The 25,632-nt window shown below is 39.1% G+C and overlaps 1 protein-coding gene across 1 annotated transcript in view; it reads left to right on the top strand.

Moving 5' to 3' along the window:
- Positions 1–16,667, top strand: part of LOC149127953 (zinc finger protein 717-like) — a 49,941-nt gene extending 33,274 nt beyond the window's left edge. Inside the window, exon 4 of the transcript XR_016230131.1 lies at positions 16,295–16,667. The gene's annotated coding sequence lies outside the window, so the exon portion shown is untranslated. The remainder of the gene's footprint in view (positions 1–16,294) is intronic.
- Positions 16,668–25,632: the final 8,965 nt, after the last annotated feature.

Raw genomic sequence — 25,632 nt, 5'->3', positions numbered from 1 at the left:
TCTTTTTGCAACCTTTCACTTTCAGTCTGCATGCACCTTTGTTGGAAATATGTGTTTCTTGTAAGCAACAAATCGATGGGTTTTGCTTTTTAATCCATTCAGCCAGTCTGTGCCTTTTAACTGGAAAGTTGAGGCTATTTGCATTCTATGTGACTATTGATAAGTAATGACTTTGCCATATTTCTGTGTGTACCACATCGTTAAGCATCTTTGCAGGGCTGGACAAGTGGTGACAAATTCTTTCAATATCTGTTTGTTATGAAAGGTCTTTATTTCACCTTCATTCACAAATGAGAGCTTTGCAGGGTATAATATTCTGGGATGACAGTTTTATTCTTAAGACTTGGGCTAGATTTTGCCATTTTCTCCTAGCCTGCAGGGTTTCTGATGAGAAGTCAGCTGTGAGTCTAATTGGAGATCCTCTGAAAGTAATCTGGCATTTCTCTCTTACGCATTTTAGAATCTTCTCTTTTTGTTTCACTGTGGTAGTTTGATTACAATGTGTCATGGCAAGGATGTTTTCTGGTCATGTCTATTCAAAGTTCTGTGTGCTTCCTGTACTTGAATGTCTCTTTCTTTTTCCAAACCCGGGAAGTTTTCTTCTAGTATTTCACTAAAAATGCCTTCTAATCTTTTCTCTCTCCATGCTGCAGGAACTCCTAGAACCGGAAGGTTACTTTTTTTTTATAGTATCCTGTAGATTCCCAACAGACTTTTTTAGATTTCTAATTTCTTCTTCTTGTGTTTGGTTTGACTGTATACTTTCCTGTGCTCTGTCTACTAAGTCTGATATTCCTTCTTCTGCCTCACTGATTCTATTTTAAGGCTCTCCACTGCATTTTTTATTTGTTCTATTGAATTCATTTCATTTTGATTTCTCTTTAATATCTCAGTTTCATGTTCTGTTGAATTCTTCATTTCATCTTGATTCCTCCTTATAATTTCAATTTCATGGGAGAGATTTTCTTTCATGTACTTCATGGATTTCAGTAGTTTGTGCATGTGCTTTTGATTACTTCTATGTAATCTTATGATCAAATTTTTGAGTTCTATTTCTTGCATTTCTTCTATCTCATTATCTTCATGATCTAGTATTGAAGTGTCATGTTCTTTTGGGAGCATGATGATGTTTTCCTTATTCTTGCTTCTTGGATACTTGCATTTGTTTGGCATTTGTGGAGATACTTGTCTTTATTTTTTTCTGCTGTGGCAGTTTTTATCATTGTATTATGACTGTAGATGAATGGACTTTCTGCTTTCAGTGAATCTCTAGAGGCTTGTAGTGGGTGTGGCCAGAGAGTTCTGTTTAGTCTCCAGGGTTAAGAGTGTGCTTAAGGTGACATACCCAAATTTGGCATGTTAAGTCTCCTCTCTCCTTTTTTTAATCAGAAGGGAGTTATATTCTGTTCATTTGGGCTCTTCTCTTCAGTGGAGCCCAGTGCCTGAGTACTAGCCCCAGTGGGTATAATATTTTTCTGCTCTGTCCAAAGAACCACACAAAGGACCTGTGTAGTCCTCAGTATAAGTTCAGATTCTCCAGAATTGTCTCTCATCAGGTAACCAGGACCCCCCAAGCCTTGTGGAATTCCCACTAAGAGTGCTCAAAGTCCCAGCCACAACACAAGTCTTCTCACACACCCTCAGCTTTTTATTTTTTCACAGTCCTGCTTCAGAAGCTTCACACAGTCACAAGTTCTTAGTTCCCTGTTATTTCTCCCCACCAGAGTCAGGAGTCTCCACTTGGCTGCTTGCCAGGTGCAGACACAAGCTGGCACAGATGTTATGTATGTCCAAAATGGCTCCTGCTCTATCAGCTTGCATGCCTTGTGAGGTGATTGGAGAGAGAGAAACATGTGTGTACTGTCCTTTTTTTTTTCTCTCCTCTAGTTCGGCTGGCACACTTTCTCCCACTGAGATTTAAGCCTCATTCCCTCTAGGTTCCTGCCACATTTTTGCCAGTGGCTCAGGCTGCTGTGGTCTTGTCTCACCTCACTTTCCCATTCTGGTGCATAGGCTCTCAGCTGTTGGAGTCATGAGCTGTGGGCATGACGCCCTCCATGTGGGTCCACCATGTCCCTCTAATGTCAGTAGAATTTCCTCTGTCATTTTTTCCCTAACTCTTCCCTGAGACTACTCTATTTCCACTTTTTTAAAACTATCTTCTCCTGGGTTAGAGCAGTAAGCTCCCTCTCTACTCCACCATCCAATTATTAGCCCATCTCTATACGATTATGACTGTGTTTTTGCCAAATTACTAATTTATACACTGTATAATCAAAATTAAATGCCTTCCATAGAATGCATATTTATTTTGTTATTTAATACTGTCACCTGCATGTGTAATGAGTAACCTGATTTGTGACAGTCCTAACACAGGTACATGATGGGTACTATGGTTTGGTTTACAATTGTGTGGTCATCAACTCACTCTAAATGCTGGAAGTTGTCCCAGCAACTGTCATGTGTATAGGATTTGAGTACATTGCAGTGCCAGCACCATCATGGTCATCAGCATAGGATACATTCTTAATGTTTCTAGATGCTTCTGGAACTGTAAATTATTTTCTGATTGTGGAAATTTTCCAAACTACATATCTGTATCATACTGTAATTTTTCCATTTTATTCTGGACTGTTTTTTCACCAAATATTCATCCACATATTTGTTTTTTAATTATGGCTCACATTAAAATACACATTGTTACTAAGGGCAAAGCAAAGTTTTAACTTCCATGTGCATCAGGTTTCTATTTTTTATTTTGTCTTTCATTTTATTAATTTCATCTGAGTATGTCAATATCCACATGGAAAGCAATCTTAGCACTGCCAAGGTATGATGATTCTTTTGGGCACTTATATTTTCATGTCATGAATGCACTAAATAATGTTCAAGTTGTCTTAGCAACCTCCATCTTTATGGCCTATCAAATAATTTTAGAATGTTACATTCTTTTACCCTTTCAAGGACACTTTTTTATAGCTTCTTTATATTTGAGAATCAAAATTGTCATTCTCTTTAAAATTTCCATGCATTAGATCGAGACAATTTTATCTTGGTTTTAACATTACTGAATTCAATGGCATAAGCTTTCTTTGATTTAAGAGAGCACAAATTTTCTGTATTTAATTGTGTATTTAGAGCTATTTTTATTAATATCTGTTACATCTCCTTGTAACCTTCTTCCTGCTTCTACTAAATTTACCGTTTGTACACACAACTGTCAATATACAACATATTGAAATGAATACATGTCTCTATTTTTCATGTTGATTCAAATTTATAATTATCACCTCAATAAATAGTCAATAACCAAATTTGTGCCAATTCTGGTGCAGGGAACTTCAGGCTACCGTGATTTACTTTATCATTGTAAGGCCATCAACTATCTAAATTCTGGAAGATGTCCAAATTTTATTTTCACAGTATATGAGAACAATTTGGGGCCAGTTCCATCACTCATTAGCAGGAGATTTCATTCTTAGCCTGACAGACATTCATGGAACTTGAAATTAACCTTTAATTATGAAAATTTAAGTTAATTCTTAAATTCACTGGAGTCACTCTTTTGCACAAATATTTTAAACTAGGCCAATCCTACCCCTGTGAATCTGTGGCCATGGTGATTTCACTTTTATTGTAAGATCATCATCACCACCAACATTCTCTAAGTTGCCCTGGAAACTGTCAGGTACACAGTGTCTCAGGACCATTTTAGCCAAGGGTAATAATTCTTTCTCCCCAATGTACTATATATATGAATATATGTAACATATATAACACGCATATATTTTAAACATATATAAATTTGCCACTGTGTGTCTAGATACTAGTATATTTCTTGAAAATTATGTGGGAAAATAGTAGGAACTTAATGTAATTTTTGTCCCAGAATTATGTATGTATGTTTAATTTTAGAGGTTGGTAGACTTGGAGACACAGAGAAACAGAGATTATGAGCTACAACTTGGTGGCTTACTCTTCATTCTTATAATGATCAAAAACAAGATTATTACAGAAATCTGAGCTATTCTTTTCTGATGATAAATACACTATAAAATTTCAAAGTGTTGAAATTTATATTACAAATTATATATATGTACATCTACATTGCAATGTCACACACACACATATGATTATATATATAAACACCTTTAAAATTCTCTTTGTTACAGGTATAAATTTTTTGAATTTTAAATATTTACTTAGTTTTTAAAATTTTATTTAATATAAGTTTGATATATTTCATATATACGGATTAATGAATGTAAGTGACACTTCCCCAATACCCTCCCTCCCACACACACTCCAACCCTTTCTCCTCTTCCCTCTCACATTCCCACTTAACTTTTACAAAATCTGTTTTCAGTTCACTTAATGATTGCATAGTTAACCCTACACTAAGTAAGAGTTCAACAAGTCAGCAAATAGTATGAAGAAAAAAAATAAATTTAAAAAAAATCACTATTCCTCAATGGAAAAGACAAGGGCTGTAAACAATCATCAAATTTCAAAATGTGTGTCTAACTCCAATACGTTACCTTTTAGGTACTCGATTAGCTACCTCAGATCACGGAAAACATGATATCTGTCTTTTGGGGATTGGCTTATTTCACTAAGTAAAATGGTTTTCAGTTGCATCTATCTTGTTGCAAAAGACACGGTTTCTTTTTTTTTATAACTGAGTAGTATGCTTAGTGTGTATATACCATAATTTTCTTATCAACTCAACAATTGATTGATATCTGAATTATTCCCAGATCTCAGCTATTGTGAATTGTAGTGCAATGAACATGGAGTTATAGATAACTCTTTCATATCCTAATTTCTTTTGGTTTGGGTAAATTCCAAGGAGTGGGATGACAGGATCATATGGTAGGTCTATAATCAGATTTTTTTTTTTTGACAGGCAGAGTGGACAGTGAGAAAGAGCGAAAGGTCTTCCTTTTCCATTGGATCATACCCCAATGGTTGCTGTGGCCACTGCACTGCAGCCAGCGCACAAGCTGATCCGAAGCCAGGAGCCAGGTGCTTTTCCTGGTCTCCCATGGGGTGCAGGGCCCAAGCATTTGGGCCATCCTCCACTGCACTCCCAGGTCATAGCAGAGAGCTGGACTGGAAGAGGAGCAACCAGGACAGAATCCAGTACCCTGACAAGGACTAGAACCTGGGGTGCCAGTGCTGCAGGTGGAGGATTATCCTATTGAGCCATAGCACTGGCCCTATAATCAGATTTGTAAGATATCTCCATAAGGTCTTTCAGAGTGGTTTGCACCAGTTTACATTCCCACCAACAGTGGACCAGGGTAACTTTTCCCCCACATTCTCATCACTTTTCTCATTTGTTTGTTTCTTTTTTTCTTTTTTCTTTTTTTTGACAGGCAGAATTAAACAGTGAGAGAGAGACAGACAAAAGAGAAAGGTCTTCCTTCCATTGGTTCACCCCTCAAATGGCCGCTACGGCTGGTGCACTGCACTGATCTAAAGCCAGGAGCCAGGTGCTTCCTCCTGGTCTCCCATGCAGGTGCTATTCTTTCTTCCCTAGTTCTGACTCTGTTAAAATTGTTCCAAATTATGGAATTTGGTTCAATGCACCAGGTCTTAAATTTAAGGTTTTATTTCTGACTTTTGAAGAACCAAAGAGACAGATTTTGTGTTATTTTAAAGTAATCTATTATGTTCTCTTAATGACTCTTAAGTTATAATTGTTTAAAACAACTGAGTTTTAAAGAGGTTATGATTTGATCAAATCTGATCTATACTTTCTCATGATGTTAAGGGATCTTATTTCAACCAGATATTTTAAGCCTTCTTGTCATTTTTGACAGGCATTCAAAAAATCAAAGTTCCAAAGAATTTGGGCTTTGATATTTCAGGTTGGCTCCCTGGAAATGTCAAAAGATATATGCCTCTCATCTTGGAGAGATACCAGCTAATCAATCAGGCCACTTGGGTTATATTACAGGTACTGTCAAAATGTGAAGTCATGCTAAAGTTTTGATAATATAAAATGCCACTGATACAAATGTCTGAAAGTGAAAGTCTAATGATCTTGTGCTACTAGACATGATGGTTATCTTCATGAGAAAGGCTCAGAGGCCTAAAAGAGTTAAATGTGGGGGCATGATGGCGGAATAGGAAGGGAACACACTGATAGTCCTGGGAGAGACAGTTTAATAAAAGTGGAGATACTGCAGGTTCAAGGAATCGTAGGGGAAGAAACAGCAGAAGAAATTCTTCCAGAATGAGTGATTCACAGTGGACCTTCATGGAGAGCGTGGGAGCCCATGATTCGGGACACCAGCGGCAGACTCAACACACCAGCTTTGGAACACGAGGTGAGCCGAACCTCAATAGCCTGAGACACCAGCAAGCAACCGGAAAGAGGAGACTAGAGGGAACAACCCTGGGGGGAAAAGTTCACCAGGCTACTAGAAAAGAGAAAGAGAAAGTGACTGATACAGACACGGGTTTCTCTCTCTTTGCTCACCTCTCAAAGGCGAGCAAGACAAAGAGCAGGCGCCATCTTGGACATACGTCATAAGCAGAGCGACCTCAGGTCTGCACCGGCCCTGAGCATAGCAGAAAAACCTGACTCTGGGCGGGGCAAATTAACAGGAGATTAGGACCTAGTAAATTTGTGGTGCTACTGAACTGAGACTGTGAAAAAAGAGACGGTGGGGGAGAGAACTCACGGAATTCACGTGAGTACTCTCCAGAGAATCTACAATTCCGTAACTTTGGCAACCCAGTGGGAGACTGAAGGAGAATTTGAGCCCACTCTGAGGGCAGAACAGATTCCCTGTGTGGTGCTTGGGAAGGAGCTTCTGATATCTGGCTCCTGTGGGTATATCATTTGCCTGCTAACTACCTCCAACCTCGTTCAGCTGTGTGGAATTACTTCCCTTTTGAATCAAAAAAAGAAAGAAAGAAAGAAAGAAAGATCTACCATGCCTAACCTGGGAGTGTCACCTTTGGCACACCAAACAGAGCTCTCAGGCCACACCCATCTCAAGCCACTAAAGCTCCATCAAAAACAGATAGTCCACTTAATGTAGAGTCATAGTATAACAAGAAAAAGCACCACAGCGAAGAAATCAAATATCTCCAATATGCCAAATAACAAACGCAAAAACCGAGGTAATAAAAACAAGGAAGTCACTATGACGCCCCCAAATGAAAAAGGCACCCCAATTCAAGATTATGAAGATGATGAGATAGAAGAAATGCAAGAGGCAGATCTCAAAAAATTGATAAGAACATAAAGCAGTTCTCAAAAACAAATTCTTGAACTACAGAAATCCTTAATGGACAAGATAGAAAATCTCTCTCGTGAAAATGAAATATTAAGGAAGAATCAAAATGAAATGCAGAAACTAGTAGAACAGGAAACTGTGATAGTGATGAGAAAACATAATGAAGTGAAGAATTCAATAGATCCAATGACAAACACACTAGAGAGCCTTACAAACAGAATGGGTGAAGCAGAAGAGAGAATATCGGACTTAGAAGACAGAGAACAGGAAAGGATACAGTCAGACCAAAGAAAAGAAGAGGAAATTAGAAATCTAAAACATATTATCGGGAATCTTCAGGATACTATTAAAAAACCCAACATTCGGGTTCTAGGAGTTCCTGAAGGCATGGAGAGGGAGAAAGGATTAGAAGGCCTTTTTACTGAGATATTAGCAGAAAATTTCCCAGGTTTGGAGAAGGACAGAGAAATCCTAGTACAGGAAGCTCACAGAACCCCTAATAAACACAACCAAAAGAGATCCTCACCACGATACATTGTAATTAAACTCTCCACAGTGAAACATAAAGAAAAGATCCTAAAATGTGCAAGAGAGAAATGTCAGATTACTCTCAGAGGATCTCCAATCAGACTCACAGCTGACTTCTCATCAGAAACTCTACAAGCTAGGAGGGAATGGCGAGATATAGCCCAGGTACTAAGAGAGAAAAACTGCCAGCCCAGAATATTATATCCTGCAAAGCTCTAATTTGTGAATGAAGGTGAAATAAAGACTTTTCATAGCAAACAGAAATTGAAAGAATTTGTCGCCACTCATCCAGCCCTGCAAAAGATGCTTAAAGATGTGTTGCACACAGAAACACAGAAACACGGTCATCAATATGAAAGAAGGTAAAGGAAGGAAACCTCACAGCAAAAGATCACAGGGAATTAAAGCATATATTAGAACTTTTATTTGGCAAATGGCAGGGCAAAGTTACCACTTATCATTAGTCACATTGAACGTTAATGGCCTGAACTGTCCAGTTAAAAGACACGGATTGGCTGATTGGCTTAAGGAACAAAACCCATCTATTTGCTGCTTACAAGAAACACATCTTTCCAACAAAGATCCATACAGACTGAAAGTGAAAGGCTGGAAAAAGATATTCCATGCCAACAGAAATGACAAAAGAGCGGGCGTAGCCATCTTAATATCGGACAACATACCAGGGGATTCGAATTCAATCCCATTGAGGTGGCATGTACCAATGCCATCTCACTAGTCCCAGTGATCAATTTCTGTTCACAATTGATCATAATAATAGGACTAAGAACCAAAGGGATCACATAAACAAGAATAGTGTCTGCAAATACTAGCTGATAGAATCAAAAAGGGAGAGAACAATCCAACATGGGAAGTGAGATACACAGAAGACCCATAGAATGGCAAATGTCCTAACAGCACTCTGGCCTCAGAATCAGCCCTTAAGACATTTGGATGTGGCTGAAAAGCCCATGAGAGTATTTCAGGCATGGAAAGCCAAGACACTCTGGGGGGGAAAAAAAAACCTAAATGAAAGATCTCCATGAGTGTGATCCAGTGGAAAGAATGGGTCATCAAAGAAGGAGGTACCTTTTTCTGAAGGGAGGAGATAACTTCCACTTTGACCATGGCCTTGTCTAAATATGATCAGAGTCAGTGAACTCAGGGGACTTCCATAGCCTTGGCAGCTCATGACAAGAGCCTAGGGTGATTACTGATGCCATAAACAAGAGTGTCAATTTGTTAAGTCAACAACAGGAGTCACTGTGCACTTACTCCTCATGTAGGATCTTTGTCCTTAGTGTGCTGTACATTGAGATTTAATGCTATAACTAGCACTCAAACAGTATTTTTCACTTTATGTTTCTGTGTGGAAGCAAACTGTTGAAATCTTTCCTTAATGTATGCTAAACTGATCTTCTGTATATAAAGAGAAATGAAAATGAATCTTGATGTGAATGCAAGGGGAGAGGGAGTGGATAAGGGGAGGGTTGCAGGTGGGAGGGACGTTATGGGGGGGAAGCCATTGTAATCAATATGCTGTATTTTGGAAATTTATATTCATTAAAAAAAACTTAAAAAAATATCGGACAACATAAACTTTACTACAAAAACTGTTAAGAGAGACAAAGAGGGACACTATATAATGCTTAAGGGATCAATTCAACAGGAAGATATAACAATTATCAATGTATATGCACCTAACTACAGGGCACCGGTTTATCTAAAAGATTTGTTAAGGACTTAAAGGGAGACTTAGACCCCAATACAATAGTACTGGGGGACTTCAATACTCCACTCTCAGAAATAGACAGATCAACAGGACAGAAGAACAACAAGGATACAGTAGATTTAAATGACACTATAGCCCAAATGGATCTAACAGATATATACAGAACTTTCAATCCTACAGCTAAAGACTTTACATTCTTCTCAGCAGTATATGGAACCTTCTCTAGGATTGACCACATACTAGGCCATAAAGCAAGTCTCAGCAAATTCAAAAGAATTAGAATCATACCTTGCAGCTTCTGAAACCATAAAGGAATGAAGTTGGAAATTAGCAACCCAGGAATCCCTAGAGCTTATGCAAACGCATGGAGATTGAACAACATGCTCCTGAATGAACAATGGGTCATAGAAGAATATAAAGAGAAATCAAAAATTTTCTGTAAGTAAGTGAAGATAACAGCACAACCTACCAAAACTTATGGGACGCAGCAAAAGCAGTGTTAAGAGGAAAGTTTATATCAATAGGTGCCTACATCAAGAAATTGGAAAGGCACCAAATAGATGAGCTTTCAATTCACCTCAAGGATCTAGAAAACCTACAGCAAACCACACCCAAATCTAGTAGGAGAAGAGAAATAATTAAAATCAGAGAAGAAATCTACAGGATTGAATCCAAAAAACCATTACAAAAAATCAGCCAAATGAGGAGCTGTTTTTTTGAAAAAATAAACAAAATTGACACCCCATTGGCCCTACTGACTAAAAAAAGAGAAAAGATCCAAATCAATAAAATCAGAGATGAAAAAAGAAACATAACAGCAGACAGCACAGAAATAAAAAGAATCATCAGAAATTACTACAAGGACCTGTATGCCAGCAAACAGGGATATCTATCAGAAATGGATACATTCCTGGACAAATGCAACCTACCTAAATTGAACCAGGAAGATATAGAAAACCTAAAGAGACCCATAACTGAAACAGAAATTGAAACAGTAATTAAGGCCCTCCCAACAAAGAAAAGCCCAGGACCAGATGGATTCACTGCTGAATTCTACCAGACATTGAAAGAAGAACTGACTCCAATTCTTCTCAAACTACTCAGAGCAATCGAAAAAGAGGGAGTCCTCCCAAATTCTTTCTATGAAGCCAGCATCACCTTAATTCCTAAGCCGGAAAAAGATGCAGCATTGAAAGAGAATTACAGACCAATATCCCTGATGAACATAGATGCAAAAATCCTCAATAAAATTCTCGCCAATAGAATGCAACAACACATCAGAAAGATCATCCACCCAGACCAAGTGGGATTTATCCCTGGTATGCAGGGATGGTTGAACATTTGCAAATCAATCAATGTGATTCACCACATTAACAGACTGCAGAAGGAAAACCATATGATTATATCAATAGACGCCAAGAAAGCAATTGATAAAATACAACACCCTTTCATAATGAAAACACTAAGCAAACTGGGTATGGAAGTAACATTCCTCAATACAATCAAAGCAATCTATGAAAAACCCACAGCCAACATCCTATTGAATGGGGAAAAGTTGGAAGCATTTCCACTGAGATCTGGTACCAGACAGGGATGTCCACTCTCACCACTGCTATTCAATATAGTTCTGGAAGTTCTAGCCAGAGCCATCAGACAAGAAAAAGAAATTAAAGGGATACAAATTGAGAAGGAAGAACTCAAACTATCCCTATTTACAGATGATATGATTCTTTATTTAGGGGACCCAAAGAACTCTACTAAGAGATTATTGCAACTCATAGAAGATTTTGGCAAAGTAGCAGGGTATAAAATCAATGCACAAAAATCAACAGCCTTTGTATACACAGACAATGCCATGGCTGAGGAAGAACTTCTAAGATGAATCCCATTCACAATAGCTACAAAAACAATCAAATACCTGGAATAAACTTAACCAAGGACGTTAAGGACCGCTACCATGAGAATTACAAAATCTTAAAGAAAGAAATAGAAGAGGATACCAAAAAATGGGAAAATCTTCCATGCTCATGGATTGGAAGAATCAATATCATCAAAATGTCCATTCTACCAAAAGCAAGTTATAGATTCAATGCAATCCCAATCAAGATACCAAAGACCTTCTTCTCAGATCTGGAAAAAATGATGCTGAAATTCATATGGAGATACAGGAGACCTCGAATAGCTAAAGCAATCTTGTACAACAAAAACAAAGCCGGAGGCATCACAATACCAGATTTCAGGACATAGTACAGGGCAGTTGTAATCAAAACAGCATGGTACTGGTACAGAAACAGATGGATAGACCAATGGAACAGAATTGAAACACCAGAAATCAATCCAAACATCTACAGCCAACTCATATTTGATCAAGGATCCAAAACCAATCCCTGGAGTAAGGACAGTCTATTCAATAAATGGTGCTGGGAAAATTGGTTTTCCATGTGCAGAATCATGAAGCAAGTCCCCTCCCTTTCACCTTACACAAAAATTCACTCAACATGGATTAAAGACTTAAATCTATGACCTGACACCATGAAATTATTAGAGAGCATTGGGAAAACCCTGCAAGATATAGGTACTGGCAATGACTTCTTGGAAAAAACCCCAGAAGCACAGGCAGTCAAAGCCAAAATCAACTATTGTGATTGCATCAAATTGAGAAGTTTCTGTACTGCAAAAGAAAAGTCCGGAGAGCTAAGAGACAACGGACAGAATGGGAAAAATATTTGCAAACTATGCAACCGATAAAGGGTTAATAAGCACAATCTACAAAGAGATCAAGAAATTCCACAAAAACAAAACAAAAAACCCACTTAAGAGATGGGCCAAGGATCTCAATAGACATTTTTCAAAAGAGGAAATCCCAATGGCCAACAGACACATGAAAAAATGTTCAGGATCACTAGCAATCAGGTAAATGCAAATCAAAACCACAATGAGGTTTCACCTCACTCCGGTTAGAATGGCTCACATACAGAAATCTACCAACAATAGGTGCTGGAGAGGATGTGGGGAAAAAGGGACACTAACCCATTGTTGGTGGGAATGCAAATTGGTCAAGCCACTATGGAAGTCAGTCTGGAGATTCCTCAGAAACCTGAAGATAACCCTACCATTCAACCCAGCCATCCCACTCCTTGGAATTTACCCAAAGGAAGTGAAATTGGCAAACAAACAAGCTGTCTGCACATTAATGTTTATTGCAGCTCAATTCACAATAGCTAAGACCTGGAACCAACCCAAATGCCCAACAGTAGACTGGATAAAGAAATTATGGGACATGTACTCTATAGAATACTATACAGCAGTCAAAAACAATGAAACCCGGTCATTTGCAACAAGATGGAGGAATTTGGAAAACATCAATCTGAGTGAATTGAGCCAGTCCCAAAGGGACAAATATCATATGTTCTCCCTGATCAGCGACTACTAACTGAGCACGAAAGGGGAAACTTGTTGAAATGAAATGGACACTATGAGAAACAGTGACTTGATCAGCTCTTGTCCTGATGGTTGATGTACAATGTAATACTTTATGCATTTTAGTATTTTTTTTTGTTCTAGTACCATTGGTTGAACTCTGTGATTAACACACAATTATTCTTAGGTGTTTAAATTTTAACTGAAAAGTGATCCCTGTTAGGAATTTGGAAAACATTATGTTGAGTGAAATAAGCCAATCCCAAAGGGACAAATACCACTTGTTCTCCCTGATAGGTGACAACGAACTGAGCACCAAAAAGGAAACCCGTTAAAGTGAAATGAACACTATGAGAAATGGTGACTTGATCAGCCCTCACCCTGACTGTTGATGAGCAACTTGATATGTTATCCCTCTCAGTATTTTTTTTGTTTGTTCTACTTAATACTTTTGGTTGAATACTGTAATCAATACACAATTCTTCTTAAGTGCTGAAACTTAATGGAAAAATTTTCGCTGTTAAATATAAGAGTGGGAATAAGAGAGGGAAGAGATGTGCAATTCGGGACATGCTCAAGCTGACTTACCTCAAACGGTAGAGTTAGAAACATACCAGGGGATTCCAATTCAATCCCATCAAGGTGGCATGTACCAATGCCATCTCACTAGTCCTGGTGATCAATTTCTGTTCACAATTGATCATAATGATAGGACTAAGAACCAAAGGGATCACATAAACAAGAATAGTGTCTGCAAATACTAGCTGATAGAATCAAAAAGGGAGAGAATGATCTAACATGGGAAGTGAGATACACAGCAGACCCATAGAATGGCAGATGTCCTAAATAGCACTCTGGCCTCAGAATCAGCCCTTAAGGCATTTGGATGTGGCTGAAAAGCCCATGAGAGTATTTCAGGCATGGAAAGCCAAGACACTCTGGGGGGGAAAAAAAACCTAAATGAAAGATCTCTGTGAGTGAGATCCCAGTGGAAAGAATGGGTCATCAAAGAAGGAGGTACCTTTCTCTGAAGGGAGGAGATAACTTCCACTTTGACCATGGCCTTGTCTAAATATGATCAGAGTCAGTGAACTCAGGGGGCTTCCATAGCCTTGGCAGCTCATGACAAGAGCCTAGGGTGATTACTGATACCATAAACAAGAGTTTCAATTTGTGAAGTCAACAACAGGAGTCACTGTGCACTTACTCCTCATGTAGGATCTTTGTCCTTAGTGTGCTGTACATTGAGATTTAATGCTATAACTAGTACTCAAACAGTATTTTTGACTTTATGTTTCTGTGTGGGAGCAAACTGTTGAAATCTTTACTTAATGTATGCTAAACTGATCTTCTGTATATAAAGAATTGAAAAATGAATCTTGATGTGAATGTAAGGGCAGAGGGAGTGGGAAAGGGGAGGGTTGCGGGTGGGAGGGACGTTATGGGGGCAAGCCATTGTAATCCATAATCTGTACTTTGGAAATTTAAATTCATTAAATAAAAGCATAAAAGAAAAAAAAGAGTTAAATGTTTTGTAAAATCCTACATGTGCTTTTGAAAATACTGTGTGAAGTAAGCAAATGCCTCTTCTTGGTTAATGAGTTTATCATTTTAAACATGGCTATTTAAAGTCTTTTCCCACCCACAGTTTTGTATATCAAATTTGCTGCTCATTAAACTAAAACATTGTTGGTTCTGTTTTTAGCTGCTCTCCTATAGGTCCTGATGGACTTTTTCCACCCACTTCTATTGTATTCAATAGTTTTGAATTGTTCTGTAAACAGATGAAGTCAATAACACTACAGATTCCAACTGGAAGAAAGTATGGTTAATCAAGGTTACCAAGAACAGAAAGTAATTTTAATTGGTAATAAGAAACAGCTAAAGATTTTAGGAAACTATTACTGAAACTGCTTTATTGTTCTATCTTGTATGTTGTGTTATGTGTGTGCTCATATTGTCTGTCTGCATGGGAAAATTTATTTTGAGCTCTGTCTTAATTGGTTTATCAAGGAAAGATTGTTCATATATTTAACAGCTAAAATTAATTGAAGATACATTTGATTCATGTAACCTAATCTCTTTGTCAGATGTTTTAAATTTGTTGATAGAAACTAAAAATGTTTTATATGTTTCTGTTTGCTGTTTAAACAAGCCATATCATGTTAGATATTTAAGATACATTTAAATACATGTATTCTTAAAATTTATAGAAGGCATTGGACCTTCCAGTAAATATTTTATAAGCTATTATTTAATGGTTAAAACGACTTGCTAAGATTCCATTTCACATTGTCAGTAGGCAGTCTGGCAAGCCTTACTTTTTCCCACATTCCTCTATTCTCTTTAAGATGATCCACTGACTCTGTCCTGAGGGATTCCTCAAGATGTAGTTTGATTTTTATATCATATGAAAGGAGTGACTAACATATTCTGTGTAACAACATAGCCAAAATGAGAACTTAAATCATAATTTTACAGGTGGATTTACTTCACCATGGGATCCCAAATCCCCTTGGGCTAGATGGTGAAAGTGGCATCTTAAGTTTTAACATAATTATATATATTGGATTAAGTTTAAAAGTGACCATATTTGATTGCATTAAGTTTTAAAGTGGTCATATAGAAGGCACTAATTGTGAAAGTGATCATATCAATAGAATTAATAGGATTAAAGAGGAGTAAATGCTTCAACATGGGAAGCAGTCCATACAGCAGACTCAAAGAATGGCAATTGCTCTACGTAACATTCAGTGACCTCAGAGTCATCCCTAAAGACATTCTGGTCTGGCTAAAAAGCACACAAGAGATTTTCAGGCGTGCAAAGTCAGGACACTTGTGCAAAAAGGTGTGCCTACATGGAGAGCCTCCCTGGGTGAGACCCCAGTGGAAAGAAGTGGTCATCAAAGAAGGATGTACTCTCTTCAAAGGGAGAACTTTCATTTTGCTTCTGGCCTTCTTTGAATATTGATGGAGTTTGTGGATTAAGAAGGCTTCCATAGCCTAGACAGCTCATGTCAAGGGCCTTGGGTGATCACTGACATCACACAAAAGAGTGTGAATTGTTAAATTAACCATAGGAGTCACTGTGCACTAACTTCCCATGCAGGACCTTAAGACTATGCTTAAAAAACAGAGGGGAGAGTATGGTACCCCCACTATGAGTGTGTTAACTTTGCTTCTTTCACCTTAAAGTTCTTACAGGTCTCACCCCTTGGAGAGCCACCAGCAGTGAGATACTGGAGACCTCTCACAGGTGTAATCCAATTGCCTCTGGATTGATGGAGGATCTCAACCACCCAACAAAGGAAGGGGACTGATCCCCTCATAATGATGGGCAAATGTTTTGCTTGTGTCTTTCCAGAGATCACTCTACAGCCTGTGTGCATAGCAGCCTGAAATGCCAAACCTGAACCCAGTCTCTGAAAGCTGACCCTCTACAAACCAACTTCAGCACCTTTCCCTGAACAAGCCATTCATAGAAAGATCCTCTTCAGATCAGCTACAGCTTAAATGGAAGGGACCTTACCAGGTGCTACTGAACATGACTACCTCAGTAAAATTAGGATTAAACGTCTACCTCTCAAGTCATCACAGGTGTACTCAAAAGACATGCCTGATTATTCCTGTAAGCCAGAGATCTTAAGCAAAAAGAAAAGTAAATCCTTTGCTTTCCTCACATCAAGAGTGCTGCGCCTGAAGGCAGGCATGGTGTACCTGCCTCTTCTGATTCTGTTATTAACAATAAAACTCCTAATGTGTTCTTCTATTGTAATTCTCTATACTCAAGGTAATGGGTTTATAATGTATCACCACCCACTATCTGGGAGTCTGTAGGGTGTGGTCTTTTCATCTTGAAGGGGCACTTCACTTACAACTGGTCATGTTCCAGTTTTGCTCATACAAATTAACAAATTTATATGTTCCAGAACTCAACAAATTCTGGGAGTAACTGACCATGAATGCAGGGGACACAGATATTGGTGGTAACAAAGGTTGCTCCAGCTCACAAAGAGAATTTGTCAGATGAGATGGGCAGAGATTTCCAGACATAGGACAGGCAGGACCTGCACTACGTCCTTTATAAACAGGAAGCAGCTATAGAAGATGTGATGATTTGCTTAAAGATGTGTTATACACAGAAACACAAAAACATGGCCATCAATATGAAAGAAGGTAAAGGAAGAAAACCTCACAGTAAAAGATCACAGGAAGTTCAAAGCATATATTAGAAAATATCATTGGGAAAATGGAGGGCAAATTTACTAGTTATCAATAGTCACATTGAATGTTAATGGCTTCAACTTTCCAGTTAAAAGACACAGACTGGCTGAATGGATTAAGGAACAAAACCAATCTATTTGTTGCTTAAAAGAAACATATCTTTCCAACAAAGATGCATGCAGACTGAAAGTAAAAGGTTGGAAAAAGATATTCCATGAAAACAGAAACAACAAAAAGAGCTGGTGTAGCCATCTTAATATCAGACAAAATAAACTTTAACACAAAAACTGTTAAGAGAGACAAAGAGGGGCACTATATAATGATTAAGGGACCAATGGGATCAATTCAACAGGAAGATGTAACTATTATAAATGTATATGCACCTAATTACAGGGCACCAGTTTATTTAAAAGATTTGTTAAGGGACTTAAGGGACTTAAGGGACTTAAGGGACTTAAAGGGACTTAGACTCCAATACAATAGTACTGAGGGACTTCAATACTCCACTCTCAGAAATAGATCAACCAGACAGAAGATCAATAAGGAAACAGCAGATTTAATTGACACTACAGCCCAAATGGTTCTAACAGATATCTACAGAATCTTACATCTAAAGAATTTACATTCTTCTCAGCAGTACATGGAACCTATTCTAGGGTTGACCACATACTAGGCCATAAAGCAAGTCTCAGCAAATTCAAAAGAATTAGAATCATACCATGCAGATGCTCAGACCACAGTGGAATGAAGTTGGAAACTAGCAACTCAGGAATCCCTAGAGCATATGCAAACTCATGGAGACTGAACTATGTGCTCCTGAGTGAACACTGGGTCATAGAAGAAATCAAAAGAGACATCAAAAACTTTCTGGAAGTAAATGAGGATAACAACACAACATATCAAAACTTATGGAATACAGCAAAAGAAGTGCTAAGAGGAATGTTTATAGCAATAAGTGTCCACATCAAGAAATTGGAAAGACACCAAACAAATGAGCTTTGAATGCATCTCAAGGATCTAGAAACACTGCAACAAACCAGATCCAAATCTAGTAGGAGAAGAGAAATAATTAAAATCAGAAAAGAAATCTAGAGGATTGAATCCAAAAAAATTTACAAAAAATCAGCCAAATGAGGAGTTGGCCCAACTAACTAAAAAAAGAAGAGGAAAGACCCAAATCAATAAAATCAGAGATGAAAAAGGAAATGTTAACCACAGAAGGATCATCCACCCAGACCAAGTGGGATTTATCCCTGGCATGCTGGGATGGTTCAATGTTAGCAAATCAATGTGATACACCATATTAACATTCTGCAGAAGAAAAAGCAAATGATTATCTCAGTAGATGCAGAGAAACCACTTGATAAAAGACAAGACCCTTTCATAATGAAAACACTAAGCAAACTGGGTATGGAAGTAACATTCCTCAATACAATCAAAGCAACTTATGAAAAACCCATAGCCAGCATCCTATTGAATGGGGAAAAGTTGGAAGCATTTCCACTGAGATCTAGTACGAAACAGGGATGCCCACTCTCACCACTGTTATTCAATATAGTTCTGGAAGTTCTAGCCAGAGCTATTAGCCAAGAAAAAGAAATTAAAGGGATACAAATTGGGAAGGAAGAATTCAAACTATCCCTTTTTGCAGATGATATGATACTTTATTTAGGGGATCCAAAGAACTCTACTAAGATACTATTGGAACTCATAGAACTCATAGAAGAGTTTGGCAAAGTAGCAGTATATAAAATCAATGTACAAAAATCAACAGCCTTTGTATACACAGGCAGTGCCATGGCGGAGAAAGAACTTCGAATATCAATCTCATTCACAATAGCCACAAAAACAATCAAATACCTTGGAATAAACGTAACCAAGGATGATAAAGATCTCTACGATGAGAATTACAAAATGTTAAAAAAAAGAAATATAAGAGGATACCAAAAAATGTAAAAATACTCCATGGATTGGAAGAATCAATATCATCAAAATGTCCATACTCCCAAAAGCAATTTATAGATTCAATGTGATACCAATCAAAATACCAGACGTTCTTCTCAGATCTGGAATAAATGATGCTGAAAATCATATGGAAACACAGGAAACCTCAAATAGCTAGAGCAATCTTGTACAACAAAAACAAAGCCAGAGGCATCACAATGCCAGATTTCAGGACATACTACAGGGAAGTTGTTATCAAAACAGCATGGTACTGAAACAGAAACAGATGGATAGACAAATGAAACAGAATAGAAACACCAGAAATCAATCCAAACATCTACAGCCAACTTATATTTGATCAAGGAGCTAAAACCAATTCCTGGAGCAAGGACAGACTATTCAAAAAATGGTGCTGGGAAAACTGGATTTCCACATGCAGAAGCATGAAGCAAGACCCCTACCTTACACCTTACACAAAAATCCACTCAACATGAATAAAAGACTTAAATCTATGACCTGACACTAAAAAATTATTAGAGAACATTGGAGAAACCCTGCAATATATACGTACCGGCAAGGACCTCTTGGAAAAGAACCCAAAGGCACAGGCAGTCAAAGCTAAAATTAACAATTGGGATTTCATCAAATTGAGAAGTTTCTGTACTGCAAAAGAAACAGGAAAGTGAAGAGGCAACTGACAGAATGGGAAAAAATGGGAAAAAATATTTGCAAACCATGCAACAGATAAAGGGTTAATAACCAGAATCTACCAAGAGATCAAAAACTCCACAACAACAAAACAAACAACCCACTTAAGAGATGGGCCAAGGACCTCAAGGGATTTTTTTTAACTTTTATTTAGTAAATATAATTTTCCAAAGTACAGTTTATGGATTACAATGATTTCCCCCCCCCCATAACTTTCCTCCCACCCACAACCCTCCCATCTCCAGGTCCCTCTCCCATTCCATTCACATCAAGATTCATTTTCAATTATCTTTATATACAGAAGATTGATTTAGTATATATTAAATAAAGATTTCATCAGTTTGCACCCACACAGAACATAAAGTGTAAAATACTGTTTGAGTACTAGTTATAGCATTAATTCACATTGTACAACACATTAAGGACAGAGATCCCACATAAAGAGTAAGTACACAGTGACTCCTGTTGTTGACTTAACAATTCGACACTCTTGCTTATGGTATCAGAAATCTCCATAGGCCCTAGTCATGAGTTTCCAAGGCTATGGAAGCCTCTTGAGTTTGCTGACTTTGATCTTATTTAGACAAGGTCATAGTCAAAGTGGAAGTTCTCTCCTCCCTTCGGAGAAGGTACCTCCTTCTTTGATGACCCGTTCTTTCCACTGGAATCTCATTCACTGAGACCTTTCATTTAGGTGTTTTTTTTTTTTTTTTTTTTTTTTTTTTTTGCCAGAGTGTCTTGGCTTTCCATGCCTAAAATACTCTGGCTCTTCAGCCAGATCCGAGTGCCTTATGGGCTGATTCTGAGGCCAGAGTGCTGTTTAGGACATCTGCCATTCTAGGAGTCTGCTGTGTATCCCATTTCCCATGTTGGATCATTCTCTCCCTTTCTTATTCTATCAGTTAGTATTAGCAGACACCAGTCTTGTTTGTGTGATCCCTTTGAACATTTTTCAAAAGAGGAAATCCAAATGGCCAACAGATATGAAAAAAAATGTTCAGGATCCCTAGCAATCAGGGAAATGCAAATCGAAACCACAATGAGGTTTCACCTCACCCTGGTTAGAATGGCTCACATACAGAAATCTACCAACAACAGATGCTGGTGAGGATGTGGGGAAAAGAGGGCATTAAACCGGTGTTGGAGGGAATGCAAACTGGTAAAGCCACTATGTAAACCAGTCTGGAGATTCCTCAGAAACCTGAATATCACCCTACGATATAACCTAGCCATCCCATTCCTTGGAATTTACCCAAAGGAAATGAAATTGGTAAACAAAAAAGCGGTTTGCAGCTTAATGTTTATTGAAGCTCAATTCACAATAGCTAAGACCTGGAATCAACCCAAATGCCCATCAACAGTAGACTGGATAAAGAAATTATGGGACATGTACTCTATAGAATACTACACAGCAGTCAAAAACAATGAAATCCAGTCATTTGCAACAAAATGGAGGAATTTGGAAAACATCATGATGAGTGAAATGAGCCAGTGCCAAAGAGACAGATATCATATGTTCTCCCTGATCGGTGACAACTGACCAAGTACCAAAACGGAAACCGTTGCAGTGAAATGAACACTATAAGAAACAATGACTTGATCAGCCTTTGTCCTGACTGTTGATGAACAACTTAATAGTTTATCCCTTTTAGTGTTTTTTTTTTTGTCCTACTTAATACTATTTGTTGAACTCTGTAATTAACACACAATTATTCTTAGGTGTTTAAATTTAACTGAAAAGTGATCTCCGTTAAATATAAGCATGGGAATAAGTGAGGGAGGAGATGTACAATTTTGGACATGCTCAAGATGACTTGCCCCAAATGGTAGAGTTAGAAACATGCCAGGGGATTCCAATTCAATCCCATCAAGGTGGCATGTACCAATGCCATCTCCCTCGTCCAAGTGATCAATTTAAGTTCACAATTGATCATAATGATAGGACTAAGAACCAAAGGGATCACATAAACAAGACTGTTGTCTGCTAATACTGATAGGATGAAGAAGGAGAGAACAATCCAACATGGGAAGTGAGATACACAGCAGACTCATAGAATGGCAGATGCCCTAAACAGCACTCTGGCCTCAGAATTAGCCCTTAAGGCATTTGGATCTGGCTGAAGAACCCATGGCCCATGAGAGTATTTTAGGCATGGAAAGCCAAGACAGCCACAAAGAAAAAAAAGTAAGACTTAAATGAAAGATCTCTGCGAGTGAGATCCCAGTGGAAAGAAGGGTCATCAAAGAAGGAGGTACCTTTCTCTGAAGGGAGGAGAGAACTTCCACTTTGACTATGACCTCATTTAAATAAGATCAGAGTCAGCAAACTCAAAATGCTTACATAGCCTTGGAAACTCATGACAAGAGCCTAGGGTGATTACTGACACCATAAACAAGAGTGTCAATTTGTGAAGTCAACAACAGGAGTCACTGTGCACTTAGTCCTCATGTAGGGTCTTTGTCCTTAGTGTGTTGTACAATGTGAATTAACGCTATAACTAGGACTCAAACAGTATTTTACACTTTGTGTTTCTGTGTGGGTGCAAACTGTTGAAATCTTTATTTAATTTATACTAAATTGATCTGTATATAAAGATAATTGAAAATGAATCTTGATGTGGATGGAATGGGAGAGGGACCTGGAGATGGGAGGGTTGTGGGTGGGAGAGAAGTTATGGGGGAGAAAACCATTGTAATCCATAAACTGTACTTTGGAAATTTATGTTTATTTAATATAAGTTTTTTAAAAAATATGTGATGATTCTACACCCTTCAACATCCCTAGGACTAAGGGAATGGAGTCTCTGAAGGGGGGATGATGCAGGCAGTCATATATCATTAGACTTGAGAGCTGGAAGGCTACGCCTTCATCACACTGTCCCCAGCCCCCATGTGATCTCATGCCCCTGCTATCCCATACCTGTGCACCGCCTGCCAATTACAAAGGCCTGAAACATGGTGGGCCTGGCCTTTTTCCCTTTGCCCTTCTTTTCCTCCCTGCCCTTAATCCCCGTGCTAGGCATTCTTCAATTTAATTTAAAGCTTATTGTGGGCTGTGGCTTGTTGCCGTGCCACCCTAAGCAGAGTCACACTTGCCCTAAAACAAAAGGGTGAGATGTGGGTGATCCTGCGAGAATTTCTGCCTAGCCCATGTGGCTAGCCTGACTGATGGTGGGATGTGGGAGCCTCAGGCACATTTCCTCCCTCCCCCACCTTCTGCCAATTAGGTAAACTGCTGCTGTGGGTGGTCCAGGCCCACCTGGAAAGCTACCCTAACTATGAGACCTTCAAGCTAATTGGAGATGTATATTGGTGCCAGTGTTGGTTCTGTCCCATAGAGTTAGGGTTGCCCTGAATTAGTTATGCCCTTCTGCCTGCCCTTTGAAAGTGTACATGGTCATTAATAAAGGTGGACATGTTCACTGAAGCCTGTCCCCGGTGCTTCCTGTGGAAGAACACCATTGCCTCACTCTCCCCGATGGTGTGGGCCTCACAGGACAAGTCCACAGCTCTTGGCCTGCTGCCTGCTTGGTATGGCCCCTACTTAATTTCCAGACTTTCCTTCCTCCTTTAGATAGAGCCCTCACTCTCCTATGCATTTCTCTCACTGAATAAAATTTAAAAACTCAGCTTATCATCTGGTCTATTTGAGCCAGTATTCAGAATTTGTCTCTGAATTCATGGCAAGAACCCCCACAGATTATTAATTTCAGAAATATTAATAAGTGCTGAAGTCTCAGGGCCAAATTATGGAGTCTTTTATTTCTAAAAGCCAGTGGCTGCACAGGGGCGTGTGCTCTCCAAATCATAGTTCCCTGATAGAGCTCAAGGGTAAGCTTCTAAAGGCCAAAACCATATCTTGTTGAAGTTAATTACAAAGCCAAGCATTTGTTACAGGAGCTAGAGCAAGCAACATTATGCTTATCTCAGGGGCATTAACCAGTTTCCCAGTACTTAATGTAAATAAACTTACAGATAACCTCTCACAAGATTAGTTTTTGAGTAGCTAGCAGTTGTGGGAGTGGTTACAAAAAAATAGAGGACAATCAGGGACAAAATGGAGTGACTCTGGTCAGGCCATAGCTCATTTGCACTTGAAAATCAGTAAAACTTAGCCTGAGGAGCTGCAGCACCTCCTGCATGGACCCAGAGGCCCCTCTGACTTTGACCGTCTTGACCTCAGCATGACCCCAGCATGGCTCCCCATTCTCTGTTACAGGAAACTGGGTTGCCAGCATCACTGCAGAGAAAAAGGACAGTCCCACAGTGACAGAGGTGGAGCCTGGAGCTGGAGTCTCTACAAGGGGCAAGGACCCATGGCAGTGTGGCAGGAGTTCCCCATGTCTCACAGAGGACAGTGAGTGTGCCTCTGGTGGACTTCCTGTTGCAGGCAGAGGATTGCTCACTTGCTATCCTCACTTCAGGACTGGTTACTACATGAATCATGCTGGCTGTGAGGCCTTAGCCCCATGCAAAACTTGACTCATCCCTTGGCTGCCTAGAATTAATCTCAGACATGGCCAAGCAGGCCCCACAGCACTGCTCAGTGCATGGCATGGCCTCTGTCAGCGAGGATAGTGTCAACATAAAGAAGGCACACCACTGCCCCTGAGCCAAGCACCCAAAAGCACTTGTCTGTCCCAATGTCTGAACACCAGCCTGTTTTCATAATCAATTTCATTGTGACAGGATGAAGAAGTCAATAAAACTGGAGAAAAAGTGGGAAAAACCAATGTAATTCTACACACTTTTCAAAAGACAAAGAGGAAGAATACATCTAGACTAATCCATAATGCAAACATTATACAACTGCAATGATTGAAGAAATCAAATTTCCACATGAGCAATAATATAAAAATCAAACTAAATTTTGAGACAGGATATTCTTCAATAGGTGAATGTGTTAGGCAGGAAGTTAGGTATGAGCTTATGTGTGTGTGACAAAGGCCTCCGGACTACGTCCAGCATATGCATCTACATTATCCCGATAATGCTTCAGGGGCATCCCAGTGTTCGCATCCTGCCCTGCCCCCTTCTACCTGATAACCTGCCAGGCAGAGATCCCTGCCCCTTCTGCCTGACAAATCTTCCACAATCTCCCATATGCAGCCCAGTATCTGCATTTCAAACACCCTGCTCTGGATCCCCCTTCTCTAGGGGGTCCTGCTCACCCTTCCTCTAAACTCAGGATGGTGCCAGCTAGGCTTCCTCCTGTCTGATACTTTAAAGGGAAAACTCAGATAGGAGCTTCTTAGTATTTACAGCCATAAACTCCTTTGTTTCAGGAGGAGATGTGTAAAGACAAAGACCCATCTCCTTAAAAATCCCCAGCCTCAACTGGACTGTGCGCTCAGCCCTCTGCCTCTCTGCTGAGCCACCCACCTGGTCTGGCCAGGTGTAATCTCTCCTCTCAACATGTAACCTCACTCCTTCCCCCCCTCAGTCTCTCAGGCTCTGTCTGGAGGGGTGCCCATCCATCCTTAAGGATGTCCCTTCCCTAATAAACCTTGCTATTTTACCTCCCACTACTCTCTGTATCACACCTGAATTCTTTCTTGCACGAAGAGAAGAACCCTGCAATTTCTCCAGTAACAAATGTATGAGTAAACTGTGTTGTGTCTGAGAGACCTGAGCCTGGATCAAGGCACAATTATTTTAGAATAGGCCTCCATCTTGTAACTCGGGCCTGACCGGGCCCTGAACCCTGAAGCTCATGAATGAAAAAATAAATAAATGAACTCCCCTTGCAATAAACCACACCCCTAGCAACAGCCAATCGGCAGATAGCAGGGAGATACCTTAAGTTTCAGCTGTCTTTTCAGTCAC

Source organism: Oryctolagus cuniculus, chromosome 2 (genome assembly GCF_051225735.1).
Source record: "Oryctolagus cuniculus isolate XC-2025 breed Fujian yellow rabbit chromosome 2, ASM5122573v1, whole genome shotgun sequence".
NCBI classification, from domain to species: Eukaryota; Metazoa; Chordata; class Mammalia; order Lagomorpha; family Leporidae; genus Oryctolagus; species Oryctolagus cuniculus.
This window is presented reverse-complemented; position numbering and strand designations above follow the sequence as displayed.